Source organism: Camellia sinensis, chromosome 6, assembly GCF_055761805.1.
Source record: "Camellia sinensis isolate YWXY chromosome 6, ASM5576180v1, whole genome shotgun sequence".
Taxonomy (NCBI): Eukaryota; Viridiplantae; Streptophyta; class Magnoliopsida; order Ericales; family Theaceae; genus Camellia; species Camellia sinensis.
Window position 1 is genome coordinate 69,739,063 of NC_138966.1, and position 25,233 is coordinate 69,764,295.

The window sequence follows — 25,233 nt, forward strand, 5'->3', positions numbered from 1 at the left end:
TTTGACCACATTAAAATCACCCCCCACACTCCAATTGGGATGAAAAAGCCAATTTAAACGTACCACCTCCTCCCACCAATCCTTCCTTCCACTAGGCCTATTTGGGCCATAGACTTTGGTCAACCACCACGCATTATTATCACCATTTTTGAACCTAACAAAAAATGAGAATTCCCCTACAAGAATTTCACAATAAGTGACCACTCACTCATCCCAAATAATCAAAATTCACCTTGACATCCCACAAGCTAGCAAGAGAGCCTATTTTCTAAACCTAGATTCCCAAATACTTTTAATGAAATGCTTGTCACAACTCTCAATTTTAGACTCTCGAAAAATAACTATATTTGGCTGATAAACTTTCAAAGTCATTTATTACCCCATTCTTTTTACGAGACCACATATCTATAACATTCCAACTTAAAATCTTTTGTTGAGAACTAACATTACTTGTAACCTCCTTGTGACGTCCTTCATAATTAATGTTGCTCGCTAAATTTTTTAACTCCTTGTAACCTTTTCTGCTATTACCACCCCTTTTTCAAATCCTTACCTCCCCCCAGCTATAACCAAAGATAATCCCAATGTTTGAAGCAAATGTTTAAAATGTGACATCCTCGTCTAAAGAGAAAGACACAAACTTCATCATCTCACTCAACCACCTCTAAGTCTCATCCACTTTTTTCCCCTGAATAGTGCTTTCCTCAATCCCATGATTCCTAGAAACTTTACATTTGAATTATCACTCATATTGTATTCCTTATTAAACATAGGACATTGTTGACAATCATAGTGGGTCCAGTCTCTATGGGTAACTAAGGTATATGCCCATTCCCATTTAAATCCTTCCTTCTCGACTACAATTTGGGCAAGAATCAAAAAGACACTACCTATTTTGTCATGCACCTATCGTTTGCATCCCTCGACACTAACCTTCCCTTTTTGATTGTTTCCCACCCTTTCCACTTCCTCATGTTCCTTGAGAAAGTAAACCTCATTGTACCACCCTTTGTCTACTCCAATGCCACATGTTAGCTTTGTCTACCATCTGTCCCCAACGACCCAATTGTTGATGCTTGAGCTTACTGCACTTCCTCACCCGAAACTCCATTGTCGATTGCCTGCTCTAGGTTTAATTGATTTTAAAACTACCCTCAAACGAACTTTGATGACTTCATCAGCTACCTTAAACTCCATCGCAGTTGGAAGGAAACAACAATCGAAACCTTGTACCTTCAATCTACTTGTCAACAAATTCTCGAAAGCCAAGTAATCGATCTCAACTAGCCCTCCATAGTTTATGTCGATCTGTTCAAAAATGTCTTCGTTCTATAACTTGAATGGTAATTCGCAAACAAACAGCCCAACCTCCATATGACTAATTTACATATGGTTCTTTGTGCCTTCTATCGGATCACTTTTCCAATCTAACCGCAACTCCTCCTTCAAAGAAACACACCCCTTGACTTCCATAAAAATCAGCTTCATCCTTCTACAAAAAAACAAAGCCGTGTTGATTTGGAAAGGTTAAAGAACAATTAACTCTTCATATTCTTTTTTCTATGTCCTTTCAATTTGCACCCAACTGATGTATAAGTCAGTTCTAATGCAAACTACAACATTTCCCCAATCAATTACCTACTTTCTACTTTGATTTTCTTATGTTAAAGCCTTAGAAGCTCATTAAAAACAAAATTTGTTAAACGCTTAATTAGGATAGAGATTTACAATTTTTTTTTTTTAAATAAAAATTAAGGAATAGTAGGGATGAAAAAAAACTCTGCGCTGGGAGTAACAAAGAAAAAGAACAAGTGACTTAATCATACAGGTTTTATCTTGTCCTCACTATCTCTCATTTTCTTATTTTTAGATATAGTTTCTCATATTCTCTAATAAATTTAATTTTTTTTCCTTTTCCACTTTTTTATTTTTATTTTTATTTTTTTATTTTTTTAACAAAAAGAAGCAAATAGAAATGACCATTGTTAAATAACCTTAATAGGTATCGAAACAGCTCGTTGTTTCAGTATGTTTCGTTGTGTTTTAGTACATTTCAGCTTGTTTCAGTGGAAACATCGAAATTCGATATTCCACAAAAGCATTTTCGTTGTTTCGATGAAAAAGAAATGAAATTTTGTTTCTCACATAAACCCACAAAAACTCATTATAGCCAATCACCCAACCCACTAAGAACTAAACTAGCCCAGCCTAATACCTTTCCAACTTATTCTAACCCAATCAATTTAGCCAACTCACTAAAAAATCCACCAGAAACCAAAAAAAATACCAATTTTGGAATAAGAACTAAATCAATCTATTACCTTACAACGTTAAACTCCCAAACTGGTACATCATCTCACAAGTGTTGTGTCATTGTTACAAATAACCTCTCGTTTACCCCAAAGGCACTACCATCTCATTCAACCTTCAGGTCTGGCAACATCACCTAAATCTTTCATTGTCCACATCATTGCCTGCATCTTTTCCACAATGCCTTCGAGTTCCCAACAAGTCTTCGATGTCATAGTAACATAGCTTCCATTACAGATAACCTTTGGTTTACCCCAAAAGGCACTACCATCTCATTCAACCTTTAGGTCTGAAAACATCACCTAAATCTTTCATTGTACACATCATTGCCTGCAACTTTTCCACAATGCCTTCGAGTTCCCAACAAGTCTTTGATATCATAGTAACATAGCTTCCATCATGCTACTATGATATTGTTGCCACGTTGTCATCAATTGTTGCAGCTTCTATCTATTCCATCGTTATCATTCTAAGGCTTATTCGTCAATAAATCGACATGAAGACAACGATGTGCAAAGCTTGTACTGCCATTACCCAACCCTGTTTTGACCCATAAACCCATATCACTTTAAAACCTAACCCAAGAACCAACCTAAGACAGTATTATCCAAATTCTATCCAACGAATTAGATCTTTTGAGTAGCATCCAACTAATTAGATCAATCGTTAAACAGCCCAAACCAAAATCTCATTACAACTGACTGACTAATCCCAAAAACTCTTTAACCCATTAACCCAGCCCACACTACAACCATTCAAAACCAAGCCCAATGAAGTTCGCCAGCTCAGCATGTATCCTTATGCCACACAAGATCTTTGGCATAATGAGCACTACCAAAGTCGCAGTTGTTGTTTCCGCTCCAGCCCATAAAGCCTACTGTTGAACTTTGTATACAATAGAGCCATTACAACTCTCCGGACAAGAGTTCTTTTCTTAGCTAGAGAGAAATGATAGGGGCAAAAAGGCAAAAAATAAAGATGAATTGAAGACTACAATTTATTACTTTACTAGCATTATCCTATATTTTTTATTTTTGAGGTTTTAGTGTTCCACTAGGATCCAGTAAGTGTAGTGTTTTATTATAGATAGGGTTTATTTAGAATGCCTACAAATAAGCCTATGCGTAATAGGTTTTAGTGGACTTGAAAGAAATTAATAGTTATCATTAGGATTTTTGCTATGGTTGGTGTTGAAGCCAAACTCCTCAGGTGCTGAAACCTAGGATGATTTCCTCTATGATTGGTGCTGAAACCAAACTCTTTAGGTGCTGAATCCTAAGATTTCTCTGTTCTTTTTCTTTCTTATTGTCCTGTGCCACCAAGACTCCAAAAAACAAAAAACCCTTGAGAATAAACAAAAAAATCCAAGATATCTCACAATAGATTGTCATAAGAGCAAGGACCAAGTAATCACTTCAGCCTACCCATCACAATTAGAAACACCTCCGAGCAAACAACTATGAAATTCCAAAGAAGTGGTCCCTCTGACATGTCCATTATAATGCCTATTTTATACCTTTAATTTATTCTTTGTTAGACCTATTTTATATATTATTTTATTTTATTATACTTATTTTTATGTTTTTAGGTATTCTGGAAGTTTAATGGAAAAATGCTCTTAAATGAAGGAAATTGGAATATGCATAGGAAAAGATTAAAAAACTTTTTTGGAATTATTTATAACACATTGAGGTGTCTAGCCTAGTTGGTAGTGTGGTGATTCTATTCTTGAGGTTCCTAGTTCAAGCCATTCTAGCAACACCAATTCTATATTTTTAGCAAATTTGGCATTGTCCAATTGTACCAAGACCCAAAAAGCACCAAATTATTTCTCGAATCAAGTGGATATCTTCAGAAACCAAACTGCACCACTTTTGCCATACTACTCACGGGAGAACAATTTTTTTTTTATTGGCACGGGGTGTCCGGATCAAAACCCAACTAATTCCCAGTGGTGCCCAGGCCCTCAGCAAGGAGAATAATTTTTTTTATTACAAATTGTATTTTTATTTAATAATAGTTTATTATTATTAGATTAGGTTTAGGTTTTCTCTTTTATATAAACACATGTAACCCTTATTATTTAGGGACGACTTTTTAGAGAGAGAAAAAGAAAAAGATTGTTAGGGTTTTGCTATTATCTTCTTCAATAATAGTAAGTTTTATAACTTCGATTTTTTTTTTTTTTTTTTTTTTTGACTGACACTTGGGTGTCCAGATCAAAACCCAACTACTCCCCAAGGGTGCACAGGCCCTTGGCAAGGAGTTTCCCATTAGTGCACCACAATTAATTCAAGGGTTAACCCCTAGTCCAATTGCCCCAAGGAATTGTTAGTACCTAAGAGGTTTCGATCCTGAACCTTCGAAGAAGCACACCCCCAAGACCCAAGGCCTTGCCACCAGACCAACTCCTTGGGATTTTTATGACTTTGATTATTTCTTCAGCAATGTGTAACTAAACTATTAATTAAGGTTAAAGATGAAACCTCATGCTTCATAGTAATTAAATATTAACCTAATTGTATTTTCTTGAATTGTGATTTAATTGATTAATCATTCTTGTCTCTTCGTAATTAATTCAGTAAATTTTGGACATGAATTTAATCATGTTTCTTTCATGATTTGAAATCTACTGATTAATAGTTTGCCTTGATTATTATCTTGTTCAATTCGTATATTGGATATCTACTGTGATTTGTGCAAACGGATGCATTAGATGATTAGATTTTTAACTTTTAGGCGAGGAAGAACGTACATAAGATAATTATTTTCAAAAGAATTTAACGATCCTATTTTCCATAATAATTGAGATTGATTTCCATATTATTGTGAAGAGAATTAAAAAAAAAAAAAAAAAACCATTCAGATTATGTTATTAATTATTTTGCATGCTTGAGTGTGGATTTTGAAACCTTAGTTCTATTCATCAGATTAATTTATTCTTCAATTCCATTATTTCTATATTTATTTAATTATTTTTTTATTGCATATTTATAATTAATTTCAATCACACCAAAATTTGTTCACTACATTAGGATCTATTTAATTTGAAATTGATTAGTTTTTGCAAAAATCGTAAGTGTTTGTGGGTTCAACCTCGCATTCATTAAACTATACTATTGTATGGTCCATACACTTGCAAGTAATTAAAATTGACACATCACCCTCCATGGCCTCTAACAGGACAATGATATTCGCAACAGATTATAAAAAAGTAAAGAGTCATAGCATGTTTTGTTTTGCGCTATGGAACCAATCTGGTTTTCCAAATATATGTAATGTAACTTTTGGCAAGCGTGGTATAGTTTGCTCATTCAAAAAATTGAAGAATTTTAATGAAGAAAATGCAGAGTCCAAATAAATACATCATATCTATTTAGAGACTCAAGAAGTTGTCAAATCATCCAAACCCCCAAAGTCAATAAGTTAATCGGGCTTATGCCATAACTAAAGTCTAAATATAGAACCACTAATTATTTAGATTCCACATCTCTTAGACAAAAACCATAGCTTTATTTGACAACTACTAAAATCATATTCATGCAAAAAAAAAAATTTGACGTTAAACAAAAGCATAAGAGCTAAAAACCTTTGGAGTTGGGAGCCAAAGGAAACAAAAGAAACCAGCTATTTTATATTGTTTAGCATAGCTAATTTCAAAGAAGAGAAGAGGCCTAAAGACCATCATTATGTAATTACACTACTTTTTTTTCTTGATAAGTAAGACAATAGTCATTCAATTACAATCACATTATTACCACAATTCACACTCAAGGCAAAAGAAAGTGACTGGAACTGAAATTAAAGGTGCTGATACTAACCTTGAGGCAAATCCCTGTACTCCATTGTAAAATCGCACAAAGCATCCATGGTTTTCGATCTTGGTTATCCATCCATGTGTTATTAATCCTTCAGTAGCATCAGTATGAACTAACAATTCCAAGCATTGATTTCACCTGAAAAGATACAGAAAAAAAATGTACAAAACATCATACATGAGTGTATTGCAATTTTATTTTAATTTTTCATTTTGAATAACAGAAATTAACAGAAATGAAGAGGGTTGTTAGCACCCAAAAATTTTTTTTGCATTTTGTATCAAATGGAGTAAAATTTGTTACTCTAAGATTTATTCCTACATTTTGATAGCATGTTTCTTGACATATGCAACCTACAATAATAGCTTACACTGTAACCAAAATTTCTCTCATTTAGATTCATTAAATGGGGGGACTAGATTCAGGCGTTGAACAATGCAAGGATAAATTAGTAGCAACTAGCAATACAAGATCAAATACGACATGATAATATTTAGGACACATTACAGACCACACCAATTGAAACAGGATAATAGAATCCAGCCTCAGATGATTTGCCATGTGCAATACTGCCAACACAGGTGCACAGGTAGCAGCAAGTGATTATTATTTATTTTTCTTTTTTTGCTGAGGGAACAAGAACAAAAATTGAAAATGAACATTCAATGACATAACTGATACCACACTGAGTAAAGAAGAACAATTCAACGAGCTGATCCTTGGTAGTTGGGAAAGTCTCATTGAGTTACTCAAAGGATCTCAACAAAAACCAACTCATAGAAAAGAATAAAAAATTGAGTTCAAAATTGAAATATTCACTTTTACAAATGAGGACTGAAATGAAATGCAACTCTTTAAAATAAAGAGGCATATACAAGCATGTAATATGAGTCCGCATAACTAACAGGTGAATTGAGAAGGTGACCCCTCCTACACACATCATATACTTCATAGCAATCCAGTCAGCCCAAATTATGATAATTGAAAAATTCACAAAATTCATGCTGATGAAAAACAAATGTTGCAAAAATAAATCCTTAGGTCTCAAAGAGAGCTTGCTATGCTCAAGAATAAGATGACATTATCAACTCTACTTCCAGCACAGTAGCACCTACAATACGGAGGAATTTTCCACCCTCAACTCATGAGATGCTATTAAAATTTATACTTGGTAAGCTGTGACATGTGAGATACACAGGGACAGTAAAGAATAAGGTTGGGGTGGGGTCCGGTTGATTTCAGCTAAGAGGTGAAGTCTTCTAAAGGGTACGAGCAGTCCCATGTTGGAGGAAAGGTTTTCCAAAGAAGCATATTACTGCCTTTCTGTTTTCCTGGATGAATGCATGAGACAATTTGAGAAAAAGTATATCTGGAAATTAAATTTTATGGGGTTATTCGAAAACCGGATGGAAATCACAAAAGAGAAAAAAAACACCATTTGTGGAAATGGCGTGTTATTGAGGCAATTCAGGGACTAAGAGAATTTTTTTTTTAGATGTTATTTTCTATACTTTTTCTTGTTTTCTTTCTTTGTATTTTATTTGATTATACAAGGGGTGTTACTTATGTGTGGCCCCTCAACACATTCTCTAATACAACGTGAACCTGTATGTACCCATTTGGTAATGGTTGACAAAGAGAACAAAAGAATTGCTAAGATGCAGCAGAGAGGAACACAAACCAACCAAGTTAAATTTACAACAATAGAGTTATTCCTCAAAGGCATATAAGGTTTCTTTCATAAAAACTCCGTAAACCAAAAGCATAATTTTAACAAGTTTCACAATCCCAGTGCACTAGTTCATTGATAGGGGCATAGATACATCAAAATGTAATTTTAAACACCAAATAACAGTGAATGTCTTATTACCTCAGAAAAATACACTGAAACAGCAGAAAGATAAAAGGAACAAAAACTTTAGAAGAAAATATAGCAGATCAGAAAAAACACGAGTAGCATCATTCACAAATCAATAATGATTAAGACCTCATACAAATTATTTGGGTTTAGCAGAGGAATTATTTTCTACCAGCTAGACACTTCTCTAGTGCAACAAGGCAAGCTTGGAATTACAAATTTGATCAATTTCAATCATTCCATTCATAGATTTTGAAACAGGACCAATCCAATAAAAGGGTTTGAACTTCTAATTTAAGTTTTAAAGGAGTTCTTTAAAGTTTATAAGCTTGTTCATGGTAAGTCTGGAAAAGCATACTAGTGTTTTCTTGTGAGTAACAGTGATTCTCTTGGACTTGCATCCAAGCACACGGAACTGTAGTTCAGCTCCAACCTGCACAGAAATTACCAAAGATAACATTAAACAAAGTAACTGACAAGAAAAAGAATCATCTCTTTTAACAAGATGAAAAAAAACAAACAAACAAAAAGTATTTCTGCTCTCAATATACATCATGAACTGGTGCAAACTACCCACAGAAAAAATGCAGTAATAAAAGCATCTTTAAGAGGACATGTTGCTTAAAAATAACCTGAAACTTTTTTCTAGGCTTTGCTATTTCAAACTCTGACATATGTCGAAGGGGACAAAGTGACTTGACACCACTGGGAAATTGAACAATGGCCCCAAAATTGTCCACAACAGTTACTTTAGCTCTTACCACCATGCCAGGCTTCACATCGGAGTGAGTGAAAACTGAACCTTCAAAGGCGCTACTCTGCTTAAAAGAAAAACGCAAGGACAAGAATGTATGCAACCAGATAAGCCACATATTCATTAGTAACATTGAGGAAGCAAAAACACCATTTTTTCACACTTAACCATATAAATCCCCTTAATATATTCCAACCAGTCCGCTATTTATATTTACTTTTTAGCAATAACAAGGCAATTTGTAAGCCAAAACAATCATTTCTTTTGCATTAGAGAAAATTCATTACTAGAAGAAGCACATCAAAAAGCCTTAAATCAGAACATATCTTGCTAAAACATTTTTGCTAATCAATCAATAACAGCACCCAATCAACAGGAAAAGTATATATTAAAGAATGATGCTGTAGACAGTGTGCAATACGATTTGGTGGACTAAGAAAGGTGTATATTGAAAGGGATGGGATTAAATCAACAGATGAACCAAAGCTTTATGTGGATACAAAATTGAGCATCAATGAGAAAAATGTACTTAGAGATATAATCATGATAGGGTATGAAATCACTAAATAAAATACATTAATAGTTCCAAGATCCCAATCAAGTGGCACTCTTTATACAAACAAAATATCCTATGAATCCATTCAACACTTGAGAAACGGAATTTAACCTTCTAAGTTATGTTACCTAGAATGTGGATCATTCCTGTACGAGGAATGGGAACAGGAACGTAATACACCACATGCTCTAAAATGTGGTACGATAGAGGTGGACTTCTTAATTTAATATCCAATATATTATAGTTTATTTTTCTTCAAATTGATGATTCAACAACACACTTCTATGAATATTAAAGCCCATTGTTTTACATTTTCATAATCCAAAACTCCATTCCATCTCAATTTTAGTTCATTATATTTAAATTTTCCCTATTAAGGAGACCTTTTAATAAAAAACATAGAAACAAATTATGGGACCACTAAATTCACCATTTTGGAACGAAAGTGTACCATGTTTCGGAACGTGCATTCCAAAACGTCGCTAAGGTGTTGGCATTTTCCAGCAACACTACTTCTAAGTAGACTATATTTCTGTAAGTACAAATAAAGTTTTATAGAGACCCTGGTGCACATGTAATGCACACAAAACATTAGTACACATGCCTTGCTGGGTTACCTAAAACAAAGGCAATAAACAAACTGTTAACAAGAAATTTTTGAAAGCCCAAAAGACCTTCAAAGAGGGTATATGTTAATAAAAAATTAAAAATTAAAATTTAAAAAAAAAAAAAAAACCTACAAATCTTCTATGTTTTTTTCCCCAACAATATTCCTTCACCATGTGGAAGAAATGGGGACGTGCTATCCAATAAGAACCCAACGCACAATGCTAACTGAAAACAAAGGTTGTATCCAGTGCATTACAGCGGAGTCTTGGAGAGGTACTAGGTAGGCAGGCAGCCATCCCTCCACTCTTTTTCTATAGTGGTTTTTTTAGCGGAGAGGCTAATTCTCGTGACTCAAACCAACGCCACAACAAAATATATGCAGTTCTTTTAAAAATTAGTTCATCAAACTGAGGCCAAAAATTACAGCTTCTTTTCTTAAAAATGTAACTTTTCTTGTAAAACAAATAAAAACATCATAAATGGTAATGAAGTCCCGGAGGAAATTTACTTGTGTACATACATATAATGTAACCAGTACAAAAGCACACACAAAAGAGTCCAACCATCAAAAGCACCACAATAACAACCTAAACTAAAATATAGTTCAACCTAGAATATTCAACCTCAAATAGAATTCAATGGAAGATATAAAAGTGACCTTTAAAACACCCATAGCGAGCCCTTCCAAGTGCCTAAATCCTAGAATCTGAACACGAACATGGCTCCCTTGCTTGAAGTTTTTTTCCAATTTCCTAACATCCTTGTCAGCGACATCAGATACCTAGGAATCTCATAAATTAAATATTACCATTACAAAATCAGTAGCCCAGCTGAATAAAATCAAGATCACCACTACAACTTAAGATGCCAGGATGAACTAACACTGACATATGCTGGAGTTGGGATTGGAGAAGTAGGGACCTCAAGTAGAAGACCGAATCCTCTATCCACCCTGATTACTTTTGAATGGTCAAAGATATCTCCAGTTTTAACAAGTTGCATAATGAACCCAAAAAATGAACTCCATAACTGAGCAAATTGTATATCAATTTCGCTATTCCAAAACACATTCAACTAGTACATAATATATATATATATATATCAGATAGAATGCAAAAGAAGAAGGAAAACAAAAGTTATTGGCAGAAACAAAGAGAATTGTCAGTGAAGCCTGAGCAGCACCAAATCCCTTTAGGCACAAGAGCCAATAAGCGAAGCTAAAGTATGCTTAGGTAAGTTAACTAGCATATGCATGCTACAATCGTAAACCTGTCCTAGAGATTTTCAAGTCTTTTGTGTACAAAGCAGGCTTTTACTATTTTGCTTCATTCTGGTGACCCCATGTACAAATGGATTTTAATAAAACTGTTCAACTTGTCCAGTGAAAAAATTTCTTTTAATGCACTATGGAAAAGCGTAATAAACCAAGTCTCAAAACCAAAAATACCAAGCTTGAGCCCAAAAGAATGCACAAGCTGAAGCTTGGCCTCACGCATGTTAATTGTACCTTTTTCCTATGCACAGGGTTCAACTGTTAATTCGAAACAACCCAAATCATATTTAGAATCTGAACATATAAGAACTAAGAAGTACTAGATCACATTCACTCCAAGCAACATTTAATAAATAACAGCACAAAATAAATGATCTCTGATTGCAATCAATGTTCTTGCAACTTGGTATATTCCAGGAGAAAGCTCAGAATTATCATAAGTACTAAACTTACAAAAGGTGGAGCCTTGTAATGGACAAGGTGAGGATTCAGAGTCAAACCAACAGCTCTAGTGAAGGGATCAATGAATAATATCCGAGCATTGACCTAATCCCAGGTAACAGATATTAGTAAAAATACAAAAAATGAAAACTCATCAAAATTTGAGAAAGAATTAATGGCTTTAGAGACCATGGCTGGAAAACTATCAATGGATTAAATTTTATATTTCTAGCACAAGAAACAAAAGCAAATAAAATTATAGAATCCCTGCAAAGAGCAATTTAAACAAATCTCAGTGAAGGTAAATCAGCAAGAGAACAAATCACTCCAATAAGGCCAATTCCCTCTTATGATGCTTTGCTCCATCGAAACTTCTATATTTATAAAGCACCAGTTATGATATGAAGCACAAACACTCCAACACAAGTGCCGTAGCAGTGTCGGACACGCCAGGGACAAGGCGGACACATACGGGACACACCAGCTGATGTGTCACCTTATTTAATTAATTTGTTTTTCAAGGCCAGGCTGAGGACACTTCGGGGACATGCCAAGTAGTTTTTTCCCCCTCTTCTTTACTGCTTTTGATGGATATTTTTATGGATTGTCTATTAATTATTTAAATCTAGTTATATATATATATTGAATTACGGTCAGTTTTTGTTAATTTTGATTGTTTGTGGAGATTAATATTAATCTTCATAGCAAATAAAAATGTATAAAAAATAATATGTTTTTATTGTCGTATCCCTGCAATGCCCATGTCCTCATTTTTTTTAAATCACCATATCCCTTGCCAGTGTTTGTGTCCGTGTTTGTGCTTCTTCGGTTGGAGTCTAACACTCTAATATTTACAATGGCTCTTGTATTTAATGAGTGAACATTTAGCTTCACCATAAAAAAATGGATTGTTGATGTACAATCATATAATTTACAATTAATAAGTGTGCAATTAATTATCTCTTGAAGCCTTCCAATATAAGTATCTATGTGGTGCAAGGCACAAAATACTGTCACATCAAATAAACTACATATTATATCATTCACTATAGCATTCTCTGATTTCACCCGTGTCCACAAATCTTATCTTTTCCTACACATGAAATTAAAACATTTTATTGCAGTAAGTTCAAGATTCATAGGATGCAATTGAAGTATTGATTTTAACCTAAGTTTTGAGTTTCAAGGACATGTCACATAATTCACATTAACAAAACTATCAAAACATAATTACATTCCAGCCTAACATGCTTTACTAGAAAAAGAAATTGTTGTCAACCGCTTGTACTAGGAATTACAGTAGTCTTTGTGCTGAACTTGTCACTCCAAAAAGATGATATCAATGTTTACCAGATGTCTAAAGTCTCATTATTGTTCTTGAATACTTTGCAAACTTGTCCCAAACTTCTAAACAAACTTCGAATCCAAAATAAATCTCAAGACCTAAACTTATGGCAAAAAAGTACACAACCATGAACACCTTAAGCCTTAAGCTCAGATACGCCAAATGACAACAGCAATAAATGGGTTAGATAAAGGGGGGCAAAGAATCCTATTATAGATTTCTACACCAGAGATACCAAAAAAATGGGTGAGAAAGTGCCCAAACCTTCTTATTTTGATTGTAATCATCTTTCCAATTTGAAGTAGGGAATGCTTTTTGCAAGTGAAATATGTCAACCTGTAAAGATATGAAATGAAAGATCACGGTGGCAGACAGTTAAATTGAACAAATTTATAACCTGTTAAATCATGATCTTATTGCTGCAAAAATATGACAGACACTGCAAACTCACAGTTCCCGTAAAGTACGTAAGGAATGATAACATGATTCCGTTTTCAAGGGTTGATTGTACACATGCATTAACCATCATGCCCGGAATGAGAAGATCAATTGAAATGCCTTTAAGCTCCTTGGTCTGTATAGAAGTACAAATTGAAGTGTTAAACAACAAAATAAATTGCTTGAGAACAGGACAATTAATAATAAAAGAATACTAAGCAATGACAAGGCATACCACACATTTAGACACCATATCAGCATCAGAACTCAGATAAACTACTATACGAGTTTTGTCGACGCTTTTGACAACCCCTTGTAAAAGTTGTCCAATATTGACCCTAATTTCCCTGCTTTCTGCCAGAGAAGGGTAAAAAAAATGAAAAAATAAAACATGTTACTAGATGAGCTGCAAATCACAAGCCACTAATGCAACCATAAGAGAGTCCTCATAAACATATTACAAGTAGATTGCAACATAAGAGAGAATTCTGAGAGAGAAAATATAAAAATAAAAGGGAATAGTGTTTGATTTTTGCGAAACAAAGAATGGCCTGATCGTCATTGTGAAGCTTATACTTAATAATTTCAGGGGATATTTTTTCATAAGAAATGAAGACCTCATTGGAAAAAAAAAGAGATGCACAACAAATTTATATATACAATGAATTGTAGAGTCAAATGATCCCATCTATGGAAACCAAGGTTTCAAATAATGGTTGCAGCTACCGTAACGGTTGTGATGCCAGTGACGTGGCAGAGTATAACGGCCGTAGTGTAATGGTTGCGGCAACCAGAACCATGAATTTATTTTTTTTCTTCATGCAATTGAAAGAAAACTGACCAATACACTTGTTTTATTTCAGAATCACATTTATTGAGATTTAAAATAGATTTTGATAAATTTTGTTTTTTTTAAAGTATTATACAATATATGCCATATTTTAATAATATTTTCCAATTACTATAAATACATTTTTTCAATAATCAATGATTTTATATATCACAAAATTACATTTGGTTAAAAAAAAAATCAATTTCACATTTAAATGTGTACAAAATTATATGTGGAATCTTGGATTAAAAAGAGAATGATTTGAAGACATCCATAAAATTATGCAAACATCCCACTTAATGTCCATAAACTAAACTCAATTCACTAAATAAATAAAAACAACGATCTAATCTAAAATTTAAAAAAAAAATTAAAAAATAAAGGCAATGTTCATAATCATACAATAAACAAAAATACTAGCAGTGTTTTTATATTTATAATTTCATATTTAATGTAATCACATTAAATAAATTGCATAGGAAAAAAATTGGCAGATAAATGACAATCTATGTAAATAATAAATAAAAGTAGAAACAGAATTGTAGATATTAATGACTGTTATAGATAGTGTATAACATCTCTATCATCTATCTAGAGAACATCACTCTAAAGCATATCAAAAGACAGCACTCTTCCAGATCATATCAAAAGACAGTCAATAAAAGAGAAGGTTAAAAGAAATATCTAGAAGCTAAAGCTCCCTGATGAGGTGACCCCATCAATGGCAACGGCATCCTGTTGTCTCTCGTCTCCTCTCCTTTCCTTTCAGGCTTTGTCAATCTCACTCTATCTCCCACTGACCATGCAAGTCAAAGCCCACTAGGGCCTCTAAGGTCATCTACAGGTTTGGAACCCTCTCCCTCTCTTGATCCGAGATTCTAAAGTTGTTCAAACCTTTCAAAGATAAAAATAAGGCTATAGATAATACATCTGAGGATTCTGAGGTATATCAATAATTTTTGGTTGAAGGGCTCTAAAAACTTTGTTTTTCCAAACCAAGGATGTTTGAAGGGCCCTGAAAACTTTGTTTTTTTCCAAACCAAGCCTATTTAGAGGCTTACCTGCACCTTAATGGGACATTAAGACTGTTACTCTACCGTTACAGCAGTTACACATGCAATTTTCTGTCACACTGCAAAAGTGGGCATAACGGGTGGCGCCTGAGACCGCAACCATTACATAGCACCGCTTTTTGAAACTTTGCCCATAACTAAGAAACAACAATATCAGAAGCTAAAGACATGCCACGAAGTATCAAATGGGAAATGTGGTTCAAGTACTACTAGGAACATGAGAAAGAGGGGTCCAGAGTTTTACGCTTGATCATGAAGAAGAAAAAAGTTCTAGGAGCGGAGTAAGGTATTCACCTTTCAATCTCAATATTTTTCTTTTCTTTTTTCTTTTCTTTTTTTTCTAAGAAACGACCTTTGTATATAAGGTATGAGGTTCAAAATTTTCAAAAAATTCAAAATGCATTATATTGGCTCAGCACAAAAATTGAGCTCTCCTACATTATCAACTAACTAGGGCAAAAGAGGATTCGAAAAAAAAAACAAAAAAAAAAATCCTTCATACCAAAATGAGAACTATGCAATAAACAAATCTTTAATTTTTGCACCACCAACTCTGTATCCTCAAAAGTGCATCCATCTCTTTCTCTCCACAACCACCACGTGATACAATCATCCATGCTTTTTTTAGTAAAATATCCCAACCTTAATGGGATGAGTTTGGGAATGGGCAAGTAGAATCTGATTAGGTTCAGGAGGGGCTGGGTGGGAAGGGGCAACTTAAACTCAAGCATATAAATTCTCATATATATAATTATATTTTAGAGCAAATTACAAATATACCTCCTAAGATTTGCTTAAAATATGGATTATCCCTTGTAATTTGGAAAATTACAAATACCTTCTTGTCAGAATTTTTTATTTAACAGAATTAACTAAAAAAATAAAATTTTTGACTACTCTTCTATAGAATAATAAAATTACATGAATTATTAATTAAAATAAATTTCTGACATCATTAAAAACTGTTAATTCATTTGATGATTTATTAACAAAAGAGACTATTTGTTATGAAATTAAAAACTTCAACAGGTGGAATGTAATTTTCAGAATTTGTATTTTAAATTAACCTCAGGGGGTGTATTTGTAATTTACCCTATATTTTAATATATATCCACGGGAGCTTCTATTTGCACCCTAAAATGTAGGTCGAGGACCCCATTACTTTGAGCACCCCAATAATAAATTTGAAATTTTATTTATTTGTTTGGACACTCTAAATAATACCTATCCTAATCTTAAAAGCTCTAAAACCCTATACAAATCTACTTTGTACACCCTATTACCAATAAACAGAGGAACAAAAACCACATTTGGAGTCTCTGGAATTCCAAGCGACGAAAAGGGATTCTGAGTTCATTCGAGACGAAGAGGGTCTCTCTCTACTCCTCTATGCAATCCGTCTATCAAAGCAAACTACTACTCCTACATCAACCAACGGTAGGGCTGTGCAAAATATTGCCCAATCCGTTAAAATTGTACCGCGGTTTAAACTTTAAAATTTATAATCCGCCTTCGAAACCGCTCTGCTCCGCTATAGTTAATACATATATATTTTTTAACCTATAATAAAATATGAAAGTAAAAATGAGTGTGAAAGATATTTAATATGTGAAATTTATTACAAATTAGTAGTTATATATATGAAAAATATTATGTAAAATTAGTTTGTGTCATATATATGAAAAATATTATGCAAATTAGTATTATATATTATGCAAAAACTTGATAATTGGCTAAAATATTCTTCAATCTACCAATCCATCCAAAACCACTCAAACTGCAATTTACCAATCTATCAATCTGCCAATCCGCCATTCGGTTCATAATTTCACTCTCAAGCTACCCGAACCGCACCGCGCACACCCCTAACCAGCGGCTACCTAGTCCCAGTTGTTTCAAATGGATACTCAATGCGGAACAAAATATATTTGTCCGCATACTTAATTCCAAACATATGAAGTTTATTCGGATACTCAAGCCCAAACCACAAAAAATTGATTCCGATTGTTTCATATGGATACTCAGTGCCGAACAAAATATATTTATCCGGATACTTAATTCCAAACACGTGAAGTTTATTTCGGCCAGTTGTTTCATATGGATACTCAGTGCCGAACAAAATATTTTGTCCGGATACTTAATTCCAAACATGTGAAGTTTGTTCGGATGCTCAGTGTCAAATCAATTCGGAAAACTAACCTACGAAAAATGATGAACAACAATTAAACACTTAATTTCTCTATAGAAAATTGCTTGGAAACGTCTTCTTTATTATCCATTATTGATTTCAATATGAAATAGAATACAAGAATGATGGATTAAAGTAAATAGGGTTGGGTTAGGGTTGGGTATGAAGATGCAAAGTGATGAAAGTAGGAAAAGAATAGGGAAGATGAATATTGGGGCTGATGATGAATGGGGTTTTCAAAACCCTTTTATTTACACTTTTTCCAAAGTCAAGTACTTTTTGGTCATTTTAAATAGGGACTTAATAGTAATAAAAAAAATATATCATTAAATTGGGGCGCCTAATCTACTTTTTGGGGTGCAAATAGAAGCTCCCATATATCCACAAGTAGGAACACTTCTATGAAAGAAGTGTCGTGTCAGACACTGACACTCTGCTAACACTCCTAATTTATTGTTTCTTCTTCTTTCTCATATAAGCAATGACAATGATTGGTATGTATATACCCTGTCTTCTTTAGGTTATCAATAGAAGGAATAGTCATCTATTGTTTCCTCTTTCTAACGTAAGCAGCACAACACTAATAAAGTGATTAGTGAGCCTATATCCTTTCTTCTTTAGTTTATCAATAGTAAGAAAAGAGTCTAACGCAATCATCCATACAAAGAATGCCACCTTTGTTGGCGCTCCCAACTCCCAAATCACCTCAAAAGGAAATAAGATCCTCACCCTACCAAATGTTAGAGAATAATAGGACTTTACCAAGAAAATCCCATTACCATGATTCCGCCAATCTTACTCCTATGAACAGTAATTCTGTATAGAAGCTCAAAGAAATAACTTATAGCCTCCAATTACTAGTCCTAGAGCAATCTAATGAGAGATATTCCCAAACCATTCCGGAGTCTCATGTAATCTGCTATCAAAGTTTCCTAGTTCACAACAACACTATGAAGATCCAAGGTCACTATGACCATCACCACAAAGCTCACGTGCTTGACAAAGTCAGACCATCCTCTATCGTCACCCTTCTCCATAGATTGTCTTTCTATTCTCCGAATATCCAAAGTCATTTACCCAACAAGGCTAGATTAAAAAGGCAAAAATGATGAAAGCCCCCTATCCACAAAGTAGGCAAGCAAGCTAGGGAACCCTTAATAAGAGTGATTCTAATCTCTTATATATAGATATTCCCTTTTCCATCAAGTGATGATATTTGAAAATTAGGATGATTTCAAAAAAAAAATCGATACATAATCATGTCTCTAGTATTATTAGTCTTATTTTATGACTAGTTTTAATTTACTAGGATTTTAAGGTAGCGGTATTTTGGTAATTTTCATATTTGCTAACTTGGGTTGTAGGGGTTGGCATGTGGGTCAAATTACTGAATTGAATTTTATTCATATTTTCTTATTTGGTCTTAAATTGGTTTCAGAAGTAAAAGAATTTTTAGTAGTTCACTTCTCTTGTTATAGTTGGAATAGGAAGTCTTTAAAGTCTATATGAAGTCATGTAATTCTTCTAATTCAATAGATTTGATATTTAAGAAAATTTTCAAAGCTTTTGAAGCTTCTTTACGGATTGTGTGATGCAATCAAATGCTAGGTGTAATGCCTAAAAGATTCTAAGAGTGATTCCGCAACCTGTCTTCTTCTTCTCCTTCTTTCCCTCTTGTATTTTCTGCACTTTAACAGCCCCTAAACAGTGCCAAATCTCATCTTTTCATGCTTAAACTCTTAACCATATATTATCCTAAACAAGCCCTACTTGTCCCCTATACTTTTATTGCAATTTCAGCCATCTATTCAATTAAAATCAACTCTTAATTTTCAAGAAACAATAACTTAACAATGATGTTGATATTTCATAATCATATATACATTTACAAGTAACAATGACCCAATAATAACGAACTTGTAGAACCGTTAGGTTTAACTAACCTCATCCATGTAATATTAAAATATATTTATTTCAATAAAATAGCAATAGATGAATTCATATTGGAAATTACTTTAACCTTAAACATTTTTAGAATATACATTCTGTTTTTTTTTTTTAAGGAAAAAAAAAGAAAAAAAAAAAGAGAGAAATGTTTAAAACATGTTGGGTTTGACTGAATCTGATTGGATCCTATTAAAAACTCCCTCATCTAAAAAAAAAAAAAATCATATATATATATTGGTTATTTCGCACTAAACCCTCTTAGAAGTTGTATTATGTCATTTTAACTAAAAAAATGAAGAAAAAAATTGAAATATGTCAAACATGATCGCTTCAAGAATTGCATGAATTGTAAAAAGTGAATCGAATCGTAAATCGATTGTGAATTGCGCGATTCACTAGAGACTCACTTCCAAAATAGATTCACCCATAGATTCATATCGATTTTGTAAAAATTGTGAATCGAATCGTGAATCGTAAGATCCTGATAACAAAGCTCTGGATCATTGGCTTCTCAACTGTGAGGTGGTTAGGGAGCTTTGGGATTTGTTGTTAGGACATTTTTGGGGTTCTTTGAGTTATCCCTGCTTGATTAAGAGAGTTGTTGGAAAGTTGGGAAGGCTACAAATGGAGGAGAACAAAGAGAGCTTGATTGAAAGCTTCTCCCTGCATTTTGTGGTTTTATGAAAAGAAAGAAATGGGTGCATTTTTTATGATAACAGTGTTAGCAACTTTTATGTTCAAGATTTGTCTTTTGCATAGTTTTCCTTCATGGTGTAAAAGATTTTTTGTCAATCCTCATCTACTGTAGATTTCATCAGGAGCTCAACTTGGCATCAAGCCTTCTTTGATACTCTTGAATACAGGTTGCGTACCCTTTGCCCTTTTGTTTTTTTCTAATACATATTTACTTATCAAAAAAGATGTAACAAAGATTAATTAAAAGATAAAAAGTGACTAGAATGGATATGCTAGGATGACTAGCGATTACCAGCTTGACTGTTTTTCGACATAAACCCAGTAAATGAAGGCAATCCAAAATGAAGTATATAGCCGTGGTCTTCAATGCTCTTCACATATGCAGTGATAACCTGTAAATCATACACAATTAGAAAAAGAAAAGAAAAAATCATACCAGAACATAAGCATGAGAGATAAACAAAAGATATGGTTAAGAGTAGAGTGTTCAACTCAAACACAATTTCGCAAGAAACAGACTCCACATCAAACCAAAAAGAGTACCTTACCTAGCCTCTTTTGTCATATAGGCAAATAAGGGAATAAAATTTTTATTTTACAACTTCAAAGCTAGATAATAAAGAGCTAAAAGAGCACATAATAATTAATAATGTAGCAATAATACTTAGGAGTCTTATTTTTTCATGGGTAATTGAAAAGGGAGGATTTAATTTGAGTATTGGCATACCTCTGGTATAGAGGACTAGGCAGTGTTTTTAAAGGCTCACGGCGCACCAAGTCGCTAAAGGTCTCTTAGGAGCAAGGCGCAAGGAGCAAGGCGCAAGGTGAGGTGCGGGCTTTATTGAAGCAAGGCACGCAGTCTTAGTAAAAAATAAATAAATTAACATAGACTAATGACTCATACTAGTACTAAGACAAATTATTAAAAAAAATAAAAAAATAAAAAAATAAAAACTAAATAAAAGAAGAAGAAGAAAGTAACCAAGGCAAATTATCGAATAATTCTCAAACCATAGAATAAAAAAAGAAGACATGTGCTTGCTTATACAAATAGTTGTTATTCTCGTTTTACATTATTCCATGTAACAGAGAAGCAAAAAAAAAAAAAGACAGGAAAAAAAACCCAACCCAGCAATAGACAGAAAAGAAGAGAAAGAAGAACCCTGCCCAGCAAAGAAGCAGGGAAGAGAGAAAGAGAGTCGAAGAAGCTGGAAAAAGAAAAAAACATAGAGCAAAGAGGAGGAAGAAGAAGAAGAAGAGAGAAAGTCGAAGTCGAAAAAGAAAAAAACAGAGAGCAACAAAGTAGAAGGGGAGGGAGGAGGAGGAGGAGAGAAAAAATAAGTCACCTAGCAACCAACGAAGAAAAAGAACAAGGGAAAAAAAAAAAAAAAAAAAGTCGAATCAAATTGAATTGAATCACCTAACAGCAACTAACGAAGAAGAAGAAGAACTAACCTCAAGATTTCGAAGTCGAAGTCGAAGTCGAGAGAAACGAGCCCAGAGGAAGAGACGACACAGATTTCTTCAATAGATTAGGGATTTAAGCTGTTGACTGATTTGAGTTAAGTTATATTGTATGAGTTGTAATCCTATGGGTTGGAGCCTTTTGAACACAGATCAGAGCCGTTAGATCAGCATCAGAAACAAAAATAAAAACAAAAAAAGCCCTCTTAGGCTCGCACCTTGCGCCTTTCACCACCTGGCCAAGGCGCGCAACTCATTTAACGTGCCTCGCCTTGGATCCCTTCAAGACACTAGTTGCGCCCTAAGCCTAAGTGCGCCTTTCACAACACTAGGACTAGGGTTACCACAATTCTCACTAGTCATCATCATTCCTAAGTGGGGGAACCACAATGCTGTTAGGCACATCCTTCATGTGAGCTCACCTATTATGTGATGCAAGATTCTTCCCCAATTGTTTAATCCAGCACCTGGGGATTTTGATGACATGTATTCCTCTGTTACAACCTTAAGTTGAGTCCAAGGACAAGGCCTTGTTACTTAGTCCAAAAGGTAGCCCTCTCTGGGAGTGCTCCCTTAGTTGTACGGTCAAGCTCTTCCACACTAGCCACTCTGTGCTTAGCCAATATGATGATCTTAGTGGTCTGATCCAGTTACAGATGCTCGGTCATTGCCTATCTTGGCCCAAATAGTGGCTGGACCAACTCTAACATTCTCGACGCACAACCCTAATTCCAATATACGGTATCTAGCCCTAGCCCAAAGCTCGGCTCAGTCCAAGGGTGCTAGACTAGGTTTGGCCCATCTCGTGTACTTGGCCTATGCCCTTATCTAACCACATACGCAGGCTAGTTGGGCTTGACCCATGTGACGAGTTCGGCCCAATCTAGGCCTTGCCTCGGTCATATTAACTACCTTCATTTGCCCCTTAGCTTTCACTTGTACTTAGCAGTGTTTTAAAAGGCTCTAGGCGCACCGAGGCGACAAGGTCTCCTATAGCCTAAGCACAAGGCACGAGGCAAGGTGCGCGCCTCACCAAAGCGAAGCGCAAGTAGTAGAAGAAAAGCAAAATTATAAAATTGGCAAACTTTTCAACATAACTAATATATACAGAATTTCAAAAATCATAACCATTTCCAATAATCTTTAAACATAACATTCAATAATCTAAAAACTAGAAATATAATATCCAACGAAAGATATAAAGCATAACATTCAATCTTTTATCACTTTTCGCTCTCTTTTGACCACGTTTTGTCATTTTATATTGAAAAGTTTTGAATCCCTGTGGGTATTCCCACAAAAAAAGCACTTAATCAACAATTGGAGTAGAAAAATAGGTATGAGCTCACGTCTTGCGCCTCAAAAAAGAGCCCACACCTCACGCCTCAAAAAAAAAGCCCTCACCTCAACACCTAAGCTGCACCTTGCATATTACACCTCGCCTTGACCTGTTAGAAGCGCAAGGTTGCTCCTCATTGCAACTCGCGCGCCTTTTAAAACACCGGTACTTAGTGAAGTGGAAGCTTACTTCAGGGGCAATCTCCTTGTGATATTAAGTGTCTACCTCCTTAGCTCAGTCATCCCCCTGGTCAGACACAAATATCCGTTGTGTACTGCTTGTGCACACGTGGCGCTTTTCAATTGGCAAAGCCAACCTGTCCTTAACCGCTTGATTTGCTCAATGTGACATGATCCGTTGTATTTTTCATCTTCCCCAACAAGTAATGATAGTACTAAACAACACCCTTTGGTTTCCCAATACACTTGGATGTCCCTTCTAGTTCAAAAGCTATGAGTACTACATCTTCCTTCCAATAAGGTCTTCCCCTTCCTAATGATCTAGAGTGCTCTCTCGCAGATTCTGTTTACTCCAATTCCATCATTCCCCTCCAACGAGCCTGTTCCAGCCCCAACTTTGAGCCCATCTGTTGTAAGTCGTCCTTCCTCACTAGCTTTGATTCCTAGTCCCACTTAGTTGCTTTGATTTCCAATACTGTTCTGGTTTCTCCCGATGTCCGCCATTGATTCTAGTGACTATTGCCATGATTTCCCCGCCGTTTATTATTTCCATGCTTTGTGAGGTTTCAACGCCATGGACAAGTTTCGGAGTAAGGTGGATACTCTCACTGCTATGGTGCGATTCCATCATGAGTACAGTGTTGCCAATGACGTTACATTATCATTGGCAAAGATGGATGCTAAACAGATGGGGACCAAATCAACAGTCGCCTTCCCCATAGCATCCATTGTTGAAGGCAGCCTTAGATTCTTATTAGACGCTTCGTTGCATCAGCTTTTCCATCAAGTCATGCTTACCTCGATGCAAGTCTCTATTAATGTCATTAGGATAGTCTGTGGAATCTCAACCCTTAATCACAAGCTCAGACTTAACCTTGAAATCTGAGACATCTTTCATTGCAATGGTTTATTCCACAACAAGGATTATAGCACATATTATTTGTGTGTTTGGTCGGCCGAGCTACATATTACTTGTGTGTCTGGTTGGCCGAGTTGCACCTAGTTACCAAGCTCTTTGATAAAGGGCAAGCACAATGATGACTTCCTTCAAGTTAGGAGAAATTGGGAGTTTTCAGCCGATACTAAGGACCAAACAGAGAGGCTACCACTAATCGATAGCCATCCAAGTCTTGGACTGACCTCTCCTTTGATCTCAAATTCTTGATTATTTTGCCTAAGTCACTCGTTTGGTTCCCCTTTCAGGTCCTAGTTGACACAAGAGGCAGCCGACAACGGAGAACGTAGAAGCAATCAAAGCCACATTTCAATACAAAAAACGTTCAGCTCTAGAGTTGCTCGGTTACATACAAATCTACAGGTTTACTATCACAAAGAAAGTTAAAGTACTAATTATCTTCAAGAGTCTCCTGAGCATAAAGACGAGCATCAACTCGATTAGACACAAGTGCCTCTTCTTTTGTTCCAACCCGTTCTTCGAGCCAAGCTCCCAATAGCACTGTCTAGGGAGATAACCATGCTGAAGCAAAGAGTGATGCTTGATTTGGAGACCAAAGTGCTCAATTCCACATCTACACAAGGAACAGCTCTCTTGCCTTTCCTTAGACTAGGTAGTATGAGAGGCTTGTTTAGAAATTTATCTGAGGGAGAAGAACGTTTATTTTATTCTGAGGTTGAACTGAACAAGTCCCCCCCCCCTCCCCAAACCGAGAGGTCCTGGAAGAGGCATAAGGAGACTAGCAAAGAACTAGTTGATGCCACATTGAAGAGCAACGAACGAAAGAGTTGCTCGAGCTGTGGGAACAGCCTTTGATGCATACTGGCCGACTGATCAATACCACTAACTCCGTTGTAAATTCGCGAGAGATGGCTTTCGATCTGTCGAAAATCTTCTTCTTCCACTTGACATGGCCAACCACAACATTCCTTCAAGAAACCACATAATGAAGGGAATAGCCCAAATGCTAAACGTGGAAATGTGTTTTTGTACATATTTAAGTCTTTCCTCTCCCTTGTTAGCAACTAATTGACTGTCTTCTTCAATGTGTACAAAGGATGCATATCATTGATGATCTGACTACTTTAGAGGATTCCAAGAGGACCCCCGCATCTTGGCCTAAGACTTCTATTGCGTCAGATGAGAAGGCAAAGCTAG

The 25,233-nt window shown here is 35.1% G+C and overlaps 1 pseudogene across 1 annotated transcript in view; it reads right to left on the reverse strand.

The window, feature by feature from the left end:
- LOC145789341 (rRNA biogenesis protein RRP5-like) overlaps nucleotides 1–25,233 on the reverse strand; it is a 78,841-nt pseudogene that overhangs the window by 48,491 nt on the left and 5,117 nt on the right. Inside the window, exons 5-13 of the transcript XR_014332426.1 lie at nucleotides 20,431–20,530; nucleotides 13,638–13,756; nucleotides 13,416–13,538; nucleotides 13,229–13,300; nucleotides 11,632–11,724; nucleotides 10,564–10,686; nucleotides 8,619–8,804; nucleotides 8,345–8,419; nucleotides 6,132–6,266 (exon numbers count right to left, since the gene is read on the reverse strand). The product of XR_014332426.1 is annotated as an rRNA biogenesis protein RRP5-like (transcript). The remainder of the gene's footprint in view (nucleotides 1–6,131; nucleotides 6,267–8,344; nucleotides 8,420–8,618; nucleotides 8,805–10,563; nucleotides 10,687–11,631; nucleotides 11,725–13,228; nucleotides 13,301–13,415; nucleotides 13,539–13,637; nucleotides 13,757–20,430; nucleotides 20,531–25,233) is intronic.